The 16,058-nt window shown below is 41.9% G+C and overlaps 2 non-coding genes across 2 annotated transcripts; both read right to left on the bottom strand.

Annotated features, from left to right (window-relative positions):
- Positions 1-3,586: 3,586 nt before the first annotated feature.
- Positions 3,587-3,693, bottom strand: LOC141615899 (small nucleolar RNA R71). Its single transcript, XR_012530286.1, has one exon. It is a non-coding gene; the product is annotated as a small nucleolar RNA R71 (small nucleolar RNA).
- Positions 3,694-10,423: 6,730 nt separating this feature from the next.
- Positions 10,424-10,530, bottom strand: LOC141615819 (small nucleolar RNA R71). The gene has a single exon (XR_012530215.1). It is a non-coding gene; the product is annotated as a small nucleolar RNA R71 (small nucleolar RNA).
- Positions 10,531-16,058: the final 5,528 nt, after the last annotated feature.

Raw genomic sequence — 16,058 nt, 5'->3', positions numbered from 1 at the left:
TTTTATTTTATAGAAATTGACCATCTTCTAGTCTTCTATAAATATTTAGAAAAATTATCAAGCATCTTCTTTCTTTTAGTATCCTTGAAATTTACCATCTTAATTAATTATTTTATTTTAAGGAAAGTGACCATGTTTTAGTATCTTACAAATGTTTAGGAAAATTACCAAGCTTCTATATAATTTAATTTTAATCCAAACTATATAATATTTGCATTGAGATCCCTTAATCGGGTCCATCACACAGTGCTATTAATTTAAAACTATATAGTATAATTAATTTGTATAACTTTCTTTAATTACATTGAAGTCCTTTGGTTTATGGATTTAATATATAGTATTGATTGCATAATTCTTTCGATTTGATTTAATGCATATATGTAATATATTTATATAAATATATAATCCTCTTAAAATTGCATGCCTAAGTAGTAAAAGTAATTTCATCAGTAAAGAAAAGAATTGTAGTAACATTGGATATAGTTATATGATAGTAATCAAATTAATCACTCATTTGAATAGCAAAAGTAACAATATTATCAGCGAGATTAGTGAAAGTGGTAGAAACAACAACGAGAGTAGTGAAATAATCAATATTAATGCGGCAATAGTGAAAGTAACAATAATTACGGTGGGAGTAATGAAATTATCAATATTAATGCGGCAGTAGTGACAGTAACAATAACTACGGCGGGAGTAGTGAAAGTAACAATGATTATAGGCAAGTAGTGAAATGTTTTATTACTATTGTTTCATTAATAAGAGTAAAATATTAATAGCGGAGGTAGTGAATTTGTCTCAAAATTTATTTCATCGTAATTTTAGGACATGTCATAGGAAAAATATATTAATGATAAATTTATGGGTTATGCAACTTTAAGTAATTTTATATAATTAAAAAAAAATTAATGATAAATTTATGGGTTATGCAACTTTAAGTAATTTTATACTAGTTAATGTGAAAAGTAAAATCTTTGTCTTTTGATTCTCGAATGTGAAGGATAAAGATCGTGTTGTAGAAGGGCAACCCTGACACTTTGATAAACATGTTTGTGCTTTAGTGAGCCTAATTTAGATGGCAAGATGACTGATACATCGCTCTTTCATGGTCCAATGCGGGCGAGGGTTAATGATCTTCCACTGCAGGGACGGTCGAATATTGAAAATTTGTGGAGGATTGGGGGTCAGTTGGGGGAATTTGATGAGGTGGATGAAGCTCTGTGTCCGGGGATGGAGTGGGCAGTCATAATGCGGATTATACATGATGTGCATCTACCTCTAGTTAAGGGGGTAGAAATTAGAACAGGTTCATGGAAGGTTGTCTTATTTAAGGTGAAGTATGAAAGACTCCCCAATTATTGTTACGAGTGTGAGTTGTTTGGTCATGGGGAGAAGGATTGCGAGGATGGACCATATGAGAGGGACGAGTTAAAATTTGGGGATGAGTTGAAGGCTGATACGTGCTTTTTATATAGTCTTTTTAGCCTATTTCAGCACGTATTTCTATGCATTTTCATACTGTTTTTATAGTATTTTGCCCCGAATTGGCTACTTTGGTTCGTTTTGTCTATTTTGTAGAAATGAACGCGAAAGTAGTGGAATCGTACTCTTTTTCGTCCTTTTTGCATGCATTTAGAGGAGATGAGATTTTTCCAGAGTGAGATACTACGTTGGAAGTGTCATGGCACGCATTACGAGGCAGTCGTTGACGGACTTGAGCTGAAATGAAGACAAAGTACTCGATCGAGCAGTTTTACCCCTCGATCGAGTGGTTTTTACGTCCCAGGATGGTCGATCGAGTAGAATTCTACTCGATCCTTAGCTGCAGAAAGACGAGTTACTCGATCGAGTAACTTTCTACTCGATCGAGTAGATTTGCTGAGGTGTTTGCTCGATCGAGTGGTTTTAATCCACTCGATCGAGTGGTTTCGCTGTTATGGGCTTTAAAACAGCCCGTGTTATGTTTATTTCGCTAAACTTAATTACTTTGCTATTTAAGCACGCTTTAGTAGGTCATTAGGATCTATCTTTCATTATCTAAACTTTCTACTGTAAACTTTACTGCGTTGCTAATTCCTCTTCACTGTAACCTTGCTCTCGGATCTATTTTCACTCGGATTTTGTGTTCTTTACGCCGGATTCGCTTGATTGTAATTCCTTTCTCTTCCTTTAATAATAATTAGTCATTTGTTTGCTTTAATCATTCGTTTTACTGCATTTATTCTTCTGCCCTAATTTACTCTTTATGCAATTTTATTGTTATTTCATAATGGTTACTGCTGGAAAATTATCTGCTGTTAGTTTAATTAGCGACATGAGTAGCTAAACCCCTTTCATGTTGGGATTAGGGGATCTGCGGTAGGAATGTGACGATGTAGTGAATGAATTAGATGAATTGATTATAAGACTCCGTCACCATAGCAATTTAATTGTATTTATTCGACTTAGTTGAGTGCACACTTCTGAGTTAACCTTTAATCTGGCTAAAATTAATCCTAGATCGAGAGATTGGACTAAATAGGCCTGCTATGAACAGTAGACTACCCTGACGAGAATGAAAATTAAGTTAGTGGTATTTTATGATAGAAAGTGGACCGAAAGGACCTTTCAGCATCCGTCTTACATTAATTCGTCTGAGTCATTTACCGCTGAGTCACTGGACTACCGTAGTGAACCGAAATCTTGACATGTCCCTCTCTATCTGATAGTTTAATCTCATTTCTTGCCTTTACTGCTCTTGCCCTTTATTTCTCTTTCCTTTAAAACTCGTAGTTTAGATAACAATTCAAACAACCCCCCCCCCATTTGTGACCAAATAGACGGACTACTACAAATATCTTGCCTCCCTGTAGAGATCGACCTGACTTCCCTAGCTATATAGTTAGTTTAGTTAGTTTATTTTTGACAGGTACACGACAGACGTGTCAAATTTTGGCGCCGTTACCGGGGAGGCAATTGCCCTATTTGTTTCGTTCCGTTTATTTTATCCGTCTCAGGGAATTTTTATTCCTTGAGGCAGTTCTTATTCATTTTCTTTCAGTGTTGTTTATGCCCGGGTCGACAGGTTTGAATTAGTTTGGTGATTGAGCCGAGAGATTATTCAGGCATAGACTCCGTCTGCAGAGAAAATCACGAAAGGACGACTTGAGTACTTTCGAGCGAGCTACATCACTCTCTTTTCGAAGACAAGTCCGATTTCTACAAAGTAAAGATGCCAAAACGTTCTAGTCATTCGGTGCCTAAAGCATCCTCTATTCGAAGGGTTTCAATCTCAGATCGAGGATGGGAATACTTTCGACATCCGTCCTTCTTATATCAATCTGGTGGAGAGAAATATTTATAGAGGTGTGGCAGGTGAAGATCCGAGGAAGCATATGGAGACCTTTACCGATTACTGTTCTACTATCCCCGCCACTAAGGGGGTAACTCAAGACAAGATTAAGGAGGTTCTATTTCCTTTCTCTTTAGCCGATTGACCGGGGAGAGTGGTCGATCGACTTGGACCGCACTGGCTCTTTGGGGTTCTGATTGGGAGTCTCTTGCTCTTGCATTTTACAAGAGATACTTCCCTCCACAACGCACCAATCTGCTGAGGGCCAAGATTACTAGTTTCAGACAGGCTCCCGATGAAAGTTTCTATGAGGCATGGTCGCGATTCAAGAAGGTGGTGAGGTCTATCCCTCACCATGGTTTTGACCCATGGTTTCTAGCTAATCAGTTCTACAATGGGTTGTATGACGACCAAAGAGCCATACTTGATGCGGCATCTAGTGGAAGATTCCAGGAGAATACAGATGATGATAAGGGATGGTCCCTTATTGAAGAGATGGCAAATCACAGTGCTGAGTATGGAAACCCGAGGGATGAGATTAGAACAGTTTATGTAGTTGATAAGCAGGTGTTGGCTCAGCTGGAGACCATGAATGCTAGATTTGACAAGTTGGAGCTACAAGCTGCTGGGGAGCCTCAGACGGTCCATGTTCTTACTAGAGGAGAGACCGTTTCTTGTGAGAGATGTGGGAGTAATGATGGCCACACTGCTGTTGGCTGTCTTGTAGAGAAGGAACAAGTCCTTGCCTTTCAGCAATATAGGCAAGGATGAGGTTCCTATTACAATAATCAAGGGGCAGTCCATCCCAATTTGAGGTGGACTGGTCAAAATGTGCTTAATCCTACTCCTCCTCCGCACCAACAACAGCCTTATGTTCCTCCACATAAGAATCAACAAGGCTTTCAAAAGCCTCCTTCCTTTACTCCTCCTAACCATGGTGCATCCTTTTCCGGTGGGGTGAGTGAAATTGGTGAACTTAAGTCTATGTTGCAAGCTTTTACAAAGCAATTTCAGCTGAGTGATCAACAGAAAGATGAGTCCATAAAGGCACTTGAAACTCAAGTTGCCCAACTAGCCATGAACCAGTCCACAAGGAAGCAGGGTCAATTACCGACTCAAAATGAGAAGAATCCACACGAGACAGTAAACTTGATAAATCTGAGAAGCGATCGTTCTTATGAGGGACCGGAAATACAAAAATCAGACCCGAGGAGAGCTGTAACTGATGATGAACAGTGTTCTGTCGAAGAAAGTGAGCTCACGGCAAAGCAAGAGCTCGATCGACTGGTTTCTGGAGGTCGATCGAGCAGATTTAGTGAAGAAAGTGCTCGATCGAGTGGTTTTTCCACTCGATCGAGTAAACAGGAAGAGCAGACTGGTCGATCGAGTAGTTTTTCGACTCGATCGAGTGAAGAGCAAAATGGAGTTGCTCGATCGAGTGAAAATTTCACTCGATCGAGTGATATTATTGAGGATTCTACTCGAGCGAATGGGTATATTGGTCGATCGAGTAGTTTTGATGACGGGAAGCTTATTCGAGAGCCTGCTAGTGCTCGTTTAAGCGATAAATCACCGGAAAGACCTCGTTCGAGAGGTAAGAAGCGTCCAAAGGATACATAACTTGCTCCTGAAGATACATTGGAAGAGAGAAACAAGGGACTCGAGATACCTATCACGGTTCCCTTCCCGAGGCGGCTGCAGAATACTAAAGCTACTCAACAATTCGGCAAATTTGTCGAACTTCTGAAGAGCTTGGAAGTCACTGTGCCGTTCACTGAGTTGCTGACAAAGGTACCCTCTTATCTTAAGTTTATAAAGGAAATTTTATCGCGTAAGAGGAGTATTAGTGATAGTGAGACCGTAGCTTTGACTGAGGTGGGGTCAGCCCTATTTCAAAATAAGTTACCTCCTAAGCAGTCGGACCCGGGTAGTTTTTCAATTCCGTGTCATATCGGTAACCATTTGATTGATAACGCCCTATGCGATCTAGGCGCTAGCGTGAGTGTCTTACCATTGTCTATGGCTAAGAGGCTTGGTTTGACAAAGATGAGTTGCACCAACATGACAGTCCAGATGGCCGACCGTAGTATATCACGGCCACTAGGTATAGTAGAAGACGTACCTGTGAGGATCGGGAGGTTCTTTATTCCCATTGATTTCGTTGTCTTAGACATCCCCGAAGATGCACACACCCCTATTATTTTAGGGAGACCATTTTTGTCCACTGCCCGTGCAGTTATCGACGTCGGGGGGAAGACTTTGACGTTTCAGGTAGGGGATGAGGAGCTGATTTTTCATCAGTCTAAGTCCCGGAGGGCCCCCATGCAAGCTCAGCCTTGCAATGCTCTCCCTTCTATTGACCCTATTATTGACACTCCAGTTGAAAATTTGGAGTATTGTGCTGCAATTGTTACCCCTCCGCCTCAGACTGAGAGCAAAAAGGAGGAAAGTTCGTCTGTTTTCCTTGCTGCAGGTACAGATAAAAACAATGAAGGAGCTGTCAAGGGACATGGTGCGATCAATGTCAATCAAACTGGAAGTGAGGATGCTAAAGACGGTGATAGAGGAGCAAGGATGAGGAAAGTTCGTGCTTATGTGGATGTGAACTATTCCCCTCCTACCGTCTCTAATGATAATTCATGCTCATGGAAGTTGAAGAAGACAATCAACGTTGTTGAGATGACGTCCTCCAGTCAGGACCCCACCAAGGGGCTACTGAATTGCATTGGGAATTGAGCGGGGAAATGCCCCGTGTAACACTTTGTAATAGATATTTTTGAATTTTCCGTTGAATTTGTTTTAATGCTTTTTATTAGGACAATTAGTTTATAGACTGTTTTTAGCGTAGATTTAAGACTATAGACTGTTTATATGCATATTTGGTATGTTGGGATATTTTTGCACGTGTTTTTATGAAGGTTTGGGGAAGTTTTACGCATTCTAAGGGAAGAATTGACGAAATTCAAGAGCTTACGCGAGAAAAGAGCTCGATCGAGTACTTTTTGTACTCGATCGAGTGAAAAAATGGTCGATCGAGTGTTTCCTTTAGTCGATCGAGTAAAGCAATAAGTGGGACTTCTCGATCGAGTAGAATTCTACTCGATCGAGCAACTGGGTCATCAAAAGTCCTCGATCGAGTGGTTTACAGGACGCAGGGAGTTTTACTTTAAACTCTATTCTTTTGCTTTCTATTTCATTTTCTCCTAATTTTCGACTAACCCCTTCCCTATTTGCGATAAAAACTCCCCCAAATCCCCATTTTTTCTTGCTCAATCACCAAATCCGCCTCCTACAATCTATTGCTTTCTAATTAATCTTTCAAAACCCCTTAATTTCCCCCTTGATTGTGCTCGTTTTCACGGTTTTAAAGAAGGGCTAGGGTTTGCGATTTTTTCGAACAAAAATTGCCTATTTTGCTTGTTTCTTTGAAGATTATTTGCAATTTGTAGGTTGTATTCATCAAGTAAGTGATTCCTCTACCTTCATTGCATTTTGATTTCATTATTTTTGCAATTTTTTGAGGTAAATTGGAATTAGGGTTTCGAATTTGTTGGGACAGTCGAACTTTTTCGACTTTACTTGTCTTTATTGGCCCTTATTTGTCTTGCTTGATGATATATCCCCTTTCCTCGCTGAATGTTGCATGTTTATTTCGATTATTACACGATTTTCGCGATTAGGGCTGTTTAAGTCGAATTTTTCGACTGTCAGACGGGTTTATATGCTGCCATGATTTAATTAACCTCAGTTGTTGTTAATTGTTGCTGTTGTTAATTGTTGCTGTCATTACCTGCTATCCCATTCCCTACCGCTGTTTACACGCTGTAATTCGAAATTTTTGAGGAATTGTTGGGAATTGTGTGCTGTAAGTCGGAATTTTTGACTGGTAGGGGTTTTCGCATGTTGTTTCTGCTGGTTTTTCGTGCTATTTCAGCTACCTTTAGCCGCTGTTTTCTTATCATACCCCCTACCCTTTGTATACAGGATGGATTCTAGCTCTTTACCCTCTACTAGTTCATCCTCTAGCCCGTCTCTGTCTGAGACAGTGGCCCCTGCTGTTGCCACTGTCTCCACTTTAGTGACTACCGCAGCTCCAGTGTTCCTAGTTTCAGCTGTCGGTACAGTTTTTGCTCCAGCTAGCTCTGCTGCTAGCTCAGTTTAGGCTGTCACTTCTTCTACGGTCACTACCACTGCTAGCACTGCTGCTAGTTCCTCTTCAGTGGTGGCCATAGCAGCCACTACTCCTACACCAGCCACTGCTTTTACTCCTGTGGTGGACTCGCCAGCAGCTGCTTTCAGAGCAGCCCTGGTCCCTCACTCCGTCACTGCACGGGCTACTACTTCGGGTTCCAGAGGCCGGGGTCGTAGACAGTCTCGTTCTGCGCCAGCCCCAACCACCTCTACTTCTTACTTCTTCGCTCTTCATTTCACTGCCGCTTCTACTTCGGCACACGATCACACCGAGGGGACACTTCCCTCGACTCTCACCCAGATTATCCGCAGGTACATTTTGTTAACGCTTTACATCGTACGAAATTTTATAACCTGCTAGGCTGTGTGCATGTTCCTTCCCGATTTCTAGAGAAAACGGCACTTGTGAGACTAGGCATTTACGAGTCGGTTTGTGACTTACTACGGGGCACGGGGATGGCCGGGCTCATCACTATGAGCGGCCGCACTTTTCTGGAGCTGCGCCTCGAGTTTCTCAGCTCCTTTACCTTCTCCTCAGGGGCACACGATGCTGACCCCTCTAGTTCTTCAGCGTCCTTCCGGTTGTTTAACCGGACCTTTCCGATGACCATAGGGGAGTTTGGTAGGTTACTTGGCCTTACCTCTACGGGCGCGATTGCCGCCCCTAGGAGGGTCTCCCGTCAGCTTTGGAGGACCCTGGCCCACACCACTTTTCAGGAGCGAAAGCTCCAACAGGTCCACCTCCCCGCTGTTCGTTGTTTTCTCAGATTGATGGGGAGCACTATTTTCGGCCGAAAGGAACCGAACAACATCACAAACACCGAGCTCTCCATCCTGGGCGGTTACCTGAATATCGACTGTGAGGGTCCTTTTACCCTCAACATAGCTTACTTGACCGCCCAGTACCTTCAGAGCCAGGGGAAGAAGGAGACGGGAACCATTGCCTGCGGTGGCATAGCCACCATTCTTGCCCGTTCCCTCATCCCCGTTTGGCCTCGTGACTTGCAGTACCTCTAGGGAGAGAGGCTACTGAGTCTGGATGCCATGCTTTCTCAGCATTGGCTGACTGATACGTGCATTTTCTATACACTTTATCTGTGGTTTTGGCACGTGTTTCTATGCATAATTGTTAGCTTAAGGCTACTATTTCTCCCGAAACGGTTTACTTTGCATTTTCTATGATTTATTGTAGGAACGAGTAGAAGTAAGCTAAATCAAGCCTAATTCGTCCTCCGGAGGCAAGTTTAAGGAAGCCAAAGAGAAGGAGAGTCGTATTCACTCACCTTGGGATGCGTGCAAAGGAGTGAAGAGTTGATTGGAAGGAACAAGAGAGCCACTGCACAACATATTCAGTCGATCGACTAGGCTGTGAGGTCGATCGACCACTGAAGCTCATCAGATGCTACTGTTCCGCATATTCAGTCGATCGACCGTGCTGACCGGTCGATCGACCAGTTTTCGAGCTGACACGTTTCTCTTCGTGTTAGACTTTTAAAAGCCCAACTTGTAATTAACTTTCAGTATCTTTTTATCAGTAGAACGCAGCAACTTTTAGGTTATGCTTTTCATTCTGGAAAAACTCAGTTTTAGATCTAGCTTGGAGACGGAAACCTTGGATTTGAATGCTTTGTGCTCGAATTCAATTAGTAAGCTTTTTATGCAATTCTTTCTCTTCCTTATTTCCTTGTTATTTTGATTCTTATTTTCATCAATTAATTTCAGCAATTGAGTTCTTCTCTTTTGTTTTAGTTCGATTCCATTATGTCAAATTTGTTCTTTATTATTAATTTTGAAGTTAGAATAGTTATAATTATGCGTAGGTAATTTCTTTGATTGGGAACGAGGTGAGCCATGATATTGAATTAGGATTGTTTTGTAGTATGAGTTCTTCCGTATCGGCCTCGTTATCTTTTGATAAATTTCTTTACTAGATTGAAAGATTGGTAATTTGAATTATCGTTAGATTTGAAATTTCTCTTGAGCGAAAGCTTTGATAAATTCTAGGGAATTAATAGACCGTGAGGTTATTTGAGCTTTGATCGAAAGGCTAGCTTATATTCCCTGAGACCGTATTATAAGACCTCTGCTACCTTATTGACCTGACTTTTGCCATGGTGAACCGAAGTTCCCGATCCCCTTTTTATCTTGTTGAGAATATTCATTTTAGCAATTAGCCAGTTAATCAACCAAATTCAAAACCCCCCAATTAATTGTTACTTTTATAGACTGAAAAATAGCAAACAAAATCAACCTTGTCTCTCTGTGGTTCGACCCTTACTATCACTAGCTATAGTTTTAGTTTGGAATTATAAATTTAATTTTGGTACTAAACGACGGTATCAAACTTTGGCGCCGTTGCCGGGGAGACGGTGTAATTCTGTTTGCTTTATTTTAGTTTGTTTTTCTTGTCTCAAGGAACCTTTGTTCCTTGAGACCGTTGCTTACCTTTGCTTCTAGTTTTGCTTTTTGCACAGTTAGAAGACAAGTTTTTGAGAGGAAGACTTGAGTACTCTCATTTTGGCAATTATGGCTACAATATATGATAATCTACAGCCAAAGGAACACCATCTTCCGACGGGGTACCAATTACCTACCCCTACTATGGGTAGCTTCGTATTTCGTTCTTCTTATATCGATTTAGTAGAGCGAAATCAGTTTGCTGGTCTACCAGATGAGGACCCCTTGAAGCATATGGAGATTTTCACGGACTACTGCTGTTCCATACCTATACCAGCTGGGGTGACTCAGGATGAAGTAAAGGGGTTGATGTTCTTATACTCCTGGAAGGATTCAACGCGAGATTGGTACCGCTACCTTGATAGGGTGGCAACTGGAGTCACGGACTGGACATCTCTAGCATTAGCCTTCTACAAGAAGTACTTCCCACTTTCAAAGACTGACGCCTTGAGAAGTAAAATCACAAGTTTCCAGCAAGGAGCTGATGAGGATTTTTGTGAAGCATGGGGACGTTTCAAAAGTTTGGTCCGAGCTGTTCCTCACCATGGTTTTCAGCAATGGTATCTTTGCAACCTATTTTATAACGCTCTATATGATGATTACAAGGTCATCTTGGATGCAGCTGCTAATGGCAGGTTTCAAAACAATACCGGTCAAAGTAAAGGTTGGAACACTATTGAGGAGATGGCAGTCCATAGAGCTGAGTTTGGAAGCTCACGTGGAAAATCACGAAAGCAAAGTGAAGAAATGACTGCTGTTGTGACACTTATAACTTCCATTTCTACCCGTCTCGAGAAGCTCGAGATTTCTGAAGCTTCCAAGGAGAAAGTCGAAATTCCTGTTCAAAACTCAGATGAGATCGAGAAGTTGAGAGAGATGGTCCAACTCCTTTTGGTTCAAGTGGCGAATATGGAAGCAGCCGATATTGAGTCCTCAAGGAATTTTGTAAAACAATTGGAGAACATGGAGGCTAAGCAAGCTGCTAATTCTTCAAGCAAATGTGAAGGGCCGGTTGAGACGATCAATGCCATCAATCTCAGAAGTGGCCTTTCTTATGAAAGTCCCGACGAGCCAAAGGAAGACTCGGGAAATGATGAAGAAGCTCGTTTAAATTCTGGTGCAAAAACGAGCTTGAATGCCAGTACTTCTGGTCGATCGACCAACATTCTCAGTCGATCGACTGAAGCGTCAGATAAAATAGTTTCTGGTCAGAAACTATTCACACCCAGCACATCCAGTCGATCGACCAACATTCTCAGTCGATCGACTGAGACACCTGACAAAGTCAATTCTGGACAGGAACTGTTCACGCCCAGCTTACGTGGTCGATCGACCACTAATATCAGTCGATCGACTGATACTCCAGAGCAGGATGCAAATCCGTCAACTAGTTTGCATGATTCGTCACTCATTGATGATTTGACGGGCGTTTTAAACCTACAGAAGCCGAAGGTTACTGATCCTACGGCCAGTGTTGCAGTCCCGTATCCGGAGCGTTTGAAGGCTACTAAGCCGGAGCGTAAGTTTGGTAAGTTTTCGGAGATGGTCCGAATCTCGAGGTAACGGTTCCTTTCATCGATTTAATTACCAGGTACCCTCTTACGCTAAATTTATGAAAGATATTTTGAATCGTAAGAGAAATTTTCGTGATGATGGTAATGTTGCGTTTGTGGAGGAATGTAATGCTCTTTCACAAGTTAATGTGCCACCTAAATTAAAGGACCCGGGTAGTTTTTCAATTCCTTGCACTATAGGTAACCACGTAATTGGAAAGGCCCTTTGTGACTTAGGGGCCAGTGTTAGTGTCATGCCGTATTCTGTTTGCGAAAGGTTAAACATTGGTAGACTTAAGGTGACCGATATTACCGTTCAAATGGCAAATAGATCGACTCAGAGACCTATAGGTGTTCTAGAGGATGTACCCGTTCGAGTGGGTAAGTTTTTTATTCCTGTCGATTTCGTTGTTTTGGACATTGCAGAGGACAGTCAGATACCTATTATTTTAGGCAGACCGTTCTTACATACATTTGGGGTGTGATAGATGTCAAACGCGGAACCATCACCTTAGAGGTAGGGGATGACACCATTGAGTTGATCTTGCTCACAAGGCAACTGGACTCTTGATGAGGATACGTGTTATTCCATTGATATTGTTGATGTGGTTGTTACTTGTAATTGGAGGGAATCCTTAGCCAAGGATCCCTTAGCTGATCTAACCCGTTTAGATGAGTGTGCAGTAATGAGTGGAGAATCTTTGAGGAGCCAAATGCTTTGGTAGCCTCAATGGAGAGCTACGAGCTCAATGAGGAAGAAGATGAGATGCTTTTGAGCTTGGCCAACGATAACTTGGTCAACACCTGCTACACCATTGAAGCTGATTCCGTCTATGCTGTAGAGGTAAAAGTGCAAGAGCGTAAGCCACTTCCTCCTAATCTTAAGTATGTTTTTCTCGATGATACGGAGCAGTACCCAGCTATTGTTAGCTCTAAGCTTAATGATGACCAGCTGTCTACTTTGATGTGTGTGCTTAAGAAAAACATGAAAGCTTTGGGTTACTCTTTGGATGACATTAAGGGCATCAACCCTGATGTTTGTATGCACAGGATAGAGTTGGAAGAAGGCCACAAGCCTTACAGACAGGGTCAACGCAAGTTGAACCCGAAGATGCAGGAAGTTGTTATGGCCGAGGTGATGAAACTACTCGATGCAGGTATTATTTATACAGTTGGCAACTCCAAGTGGGTTAGTGATTCAGGTAGTCCCGAAGAAAGGAGGGACTACCGTGGTTAAAAATGATAAAAATGAATTAATACCAACTCGAGTAGTGACAGGGTGGCGGATGTGCATTGATTATAGACAGTTGAATGCCGCCACCAAGAAAGACCATTTCCCCCTCCCTTTTGTTGACCAAATGACTGAAAGACTTGCTTCTAACAAATTTTTCTGTTTTCTAGGCGGATATTCAGGGTTCTTTCAGATCCCTATTCATCCGAACGATCAGAGTAAGACTACTTTTACCTGTCCACAGGGTGTTTTTGCATATCGTAGAATGCCTTTCGGATTGTGTAACGCCCCTGCTACCTTTCAGAGGTGCATGATGGGGATTTTTTCTGATTATATAGAAAATATTATGGAAGTATTCATGGATGATTTCTCAGTTTATGGTAGTGACTTTGATCGTTGTTTAGCTAACCTTGATAAAGTCATGCAGCGTTGTATAGATGTTAATCTTGTTTTAAACTGGGAAAAGTGTCAGTTTATGGTCAATGAGGGAGTTGTGTTAGGGCATCTGATTTCTGATAAAGGTATACATGTTGATAAGGCAAAGGTGCAGGTGATTGAGCAATTACCTCCTCCAGTGAATGTTAAAGGAGTGAGGAGTTTCCTTGGTCACGCCGGTTTTTACCGGCGTTTCATTAAGGATTTTTCAAAAATTGCTAAACCACTTACACAATTGCTCCTTAAGGATGCTGTCTTTGAATTTACTGATGAGTGCCTTGTCGCTTTTAACAGGTTAAATGAGGCCCTAGTTTCTGCGCCAATCATTCAGCCGCCTGATTCGGACCTCCCATTTGAGATCATGTGTGATGCCAGCGACTATGCGATCGGTGCAGTTCTGGGACAGCGAAAGAATAAAGCTTTGAATGCCATATACTATGCGAGCCGAACTCTGGATGAGGCTCAAGTCAACTATTTTACCACTGAGAAAGAGTTTCTAGCTGTTGTTTTTGCCTTAGACAAATTTCGGTCTTATTTGTTAGGTTCTAAGGTTATTGTTTATACTGACCATGCAGCGTTGAAGACTCTCTTTATTAAGAAAGATGCGAAGCCAAGGCTTTTGAGGTGGATACTCCTTTTGCAGGAGTTTGATTTGGAGATCAAAGATAAGAAAGGAGCAGAGAATGTGGTAGCTGACCACTTATCTCGTCTGCAATGTGACGAAAGGGAGGATTCGTTACCTATTAATGATTCTTTTCCTGATGAGAGTCTGTTAGCTATTACTACTTCAGGGTCTTATCCACCTCCGTGGTTTGCTAATTTTGCTAACTTTGCTGTGACAGGTAGAATACCACCCGAGCTTTCATGGCAGCAGAAGAAGCGGTTTGCCTACGATGCTAGACAATATTTCTGGGATGATCCTTATGTTTTCAAGGAATGCGCAGACGGTCTCATCCGGAAATGCGTACCTCAGTGGGAGGTGAAGGATATCCTAGAGGCTTGCCACTCTTCTGCTTATGGTGGTCATCACGGTCCGTCCAGGACTGTAGCTAAGGTACTCCAATCTGGTTTCTATTGGCCAACTTTGCATGCAGATTGTCGCAATTTTGTTCTTTGAGTGCGACGCTTGTCAAAGATCGGGAATATTTCCAAGAGACATGAGATGCCACAGGTAGGCATTCTTGAGGTTGAGATTTTCGATGTCTGGGGCATTGATTATCAAGGACCTTTTCCGAGCAGTCAAGGTAATAAATATATCCTCGTAGCTGTAGATTATGTATCCAAATGGGTGGAAGCTATCGCTACCCCCCATTTCGATGCAAAGGCCGTGATTAAACTGTTTAAAAAGATCATTTTCCCTCGTTTTGGTGTCCCTCGGGTTGTCATTAGCGATGGGGGAATGCATTTTAAAGAGAAACAACTTAGTGCTTTATTGACTAAATTCGGTGTCCAACATCGTAGAGGTTTGGGGTATCATCCCCAAACTAGTGGTCGGGTTGAGGTTTCTATGAGAGAATTGAAAGAAGTCTTAGCTAAAGTTGTTTCTAAATCACGGAAAGATTGGAGTCTTAAGTTAGATGATGTCTTATGGGCTTATAGAACTGCGTTTAAAACGCCAATCGGGATGTCACCATACCGATTGATTTATGGTAAGACATGTCATTTACCTGTTGAGTTAGAGCGTAAGTCTTGGTGGACTATTTGTGATTTGAATTTGGATCCTAACCTCTCTCGTGAGAAACGCATGACACAGCTGAATGAGCTAGAGGAATTTAGGCTGCTGGCCTATGACAATGCAAGGATCTACAAGGAGAAAGCAAAGCGCTGGCACGACAAGAGAATCATCAAGCGCGAGTTCCATATTGGCGATAAGGTACTTCTTTTTAACGCTCGTATCCGTTTATTTCCTGGTAAGCTGAAATCCAGGTGGACCGGCCCCTATACGGTCACAGCGATTTACAAAGTTCGGATCGTTGAATTGGAGACCTCTGCTGGAGAAAGGTTCAAGGTTAATGGCCAATATGTGAAGCACTATCATGGATCAGATGCATATGTTGGGAAGGTCGAGGTTTTGTACTTCGACCCGCTATCAGATGAAGAAAAGTGAGGTAAAAAGGTCGTGCGGGACCTCTTAAACCAGTGCTAACTGGGAGGCAACCCAGGTTGTAATTTTTTGTAATTTAGGAATTTTATTTTGTTTTTTTTCATTCAATTTGCATCTTAAGTTTTCTTGTTTTTGTTTTCTTTAATTTCTTTTAATTTGCAATTTCTTGGTTTGGAAAACTTGCGCGCCTTTGATAATTTTTGCAGGAATTTATTTTATGCAAAGTGCGTAGATGGTCTACTGGATATTTGCGAGAGAAAGACAGGAAGTTATGATGGCAAAATGAATTTTTGACGAATTACTGACTAATTGCCAGCGATAGCAGTCGATCGACTATGTGAGTCAGTCGATCGACTGCAGGGGAGAAACAGATGCTACTGTGTATAGGGGAGTGGTCGATCGACTGGGTCATATAGTCGATCGACCACCAAGGGAAGTCCAGAAGCCGTGAAAATGGAAATCCAGTCGATCGACCAAGTCAACAGGTCGATCGACCAGTTCACGGGTTCAGAATGCAGCTAATAAGGGAAGTATTCATCCTTTCTTCTTTTATTCTTTCACTTCCCCAAAATCACAAACTCATAAGCAAACCCTATTCCTCTCTCTTTTTCGCGATTTCTCTGCAGTTTCCGTCTTAATCTCTTCCTTTCTTGCTTTAATCTTCAAGGAAATCTTCAAGGTACTAAAAATGACAAAAGGAAAGGAGCCAATGCAAGAGGGACAATCGAGCCAAGGGCCAGCTAAGCGACCACGCGG

Source organism: Silene latifolia, chromosome 11, assembly GCF_048544455.1.
Source record: "Silene latifolia isolate original U9 population chromosome 11, ASM4854445v1, whole genome shotgun sequence".
Classification (NCBI taxonomy): Eukaryota; Viridiplantae; Streptophyta; class Magnoliopsida; order Caryophyllales; family Caryophyllaceae; genus Silene; species Silene latifolia.
Note: the sequence above shows the minus strand (reverse complement) of the source record. Positions and strands in the feature narration are given on the sequence as shown.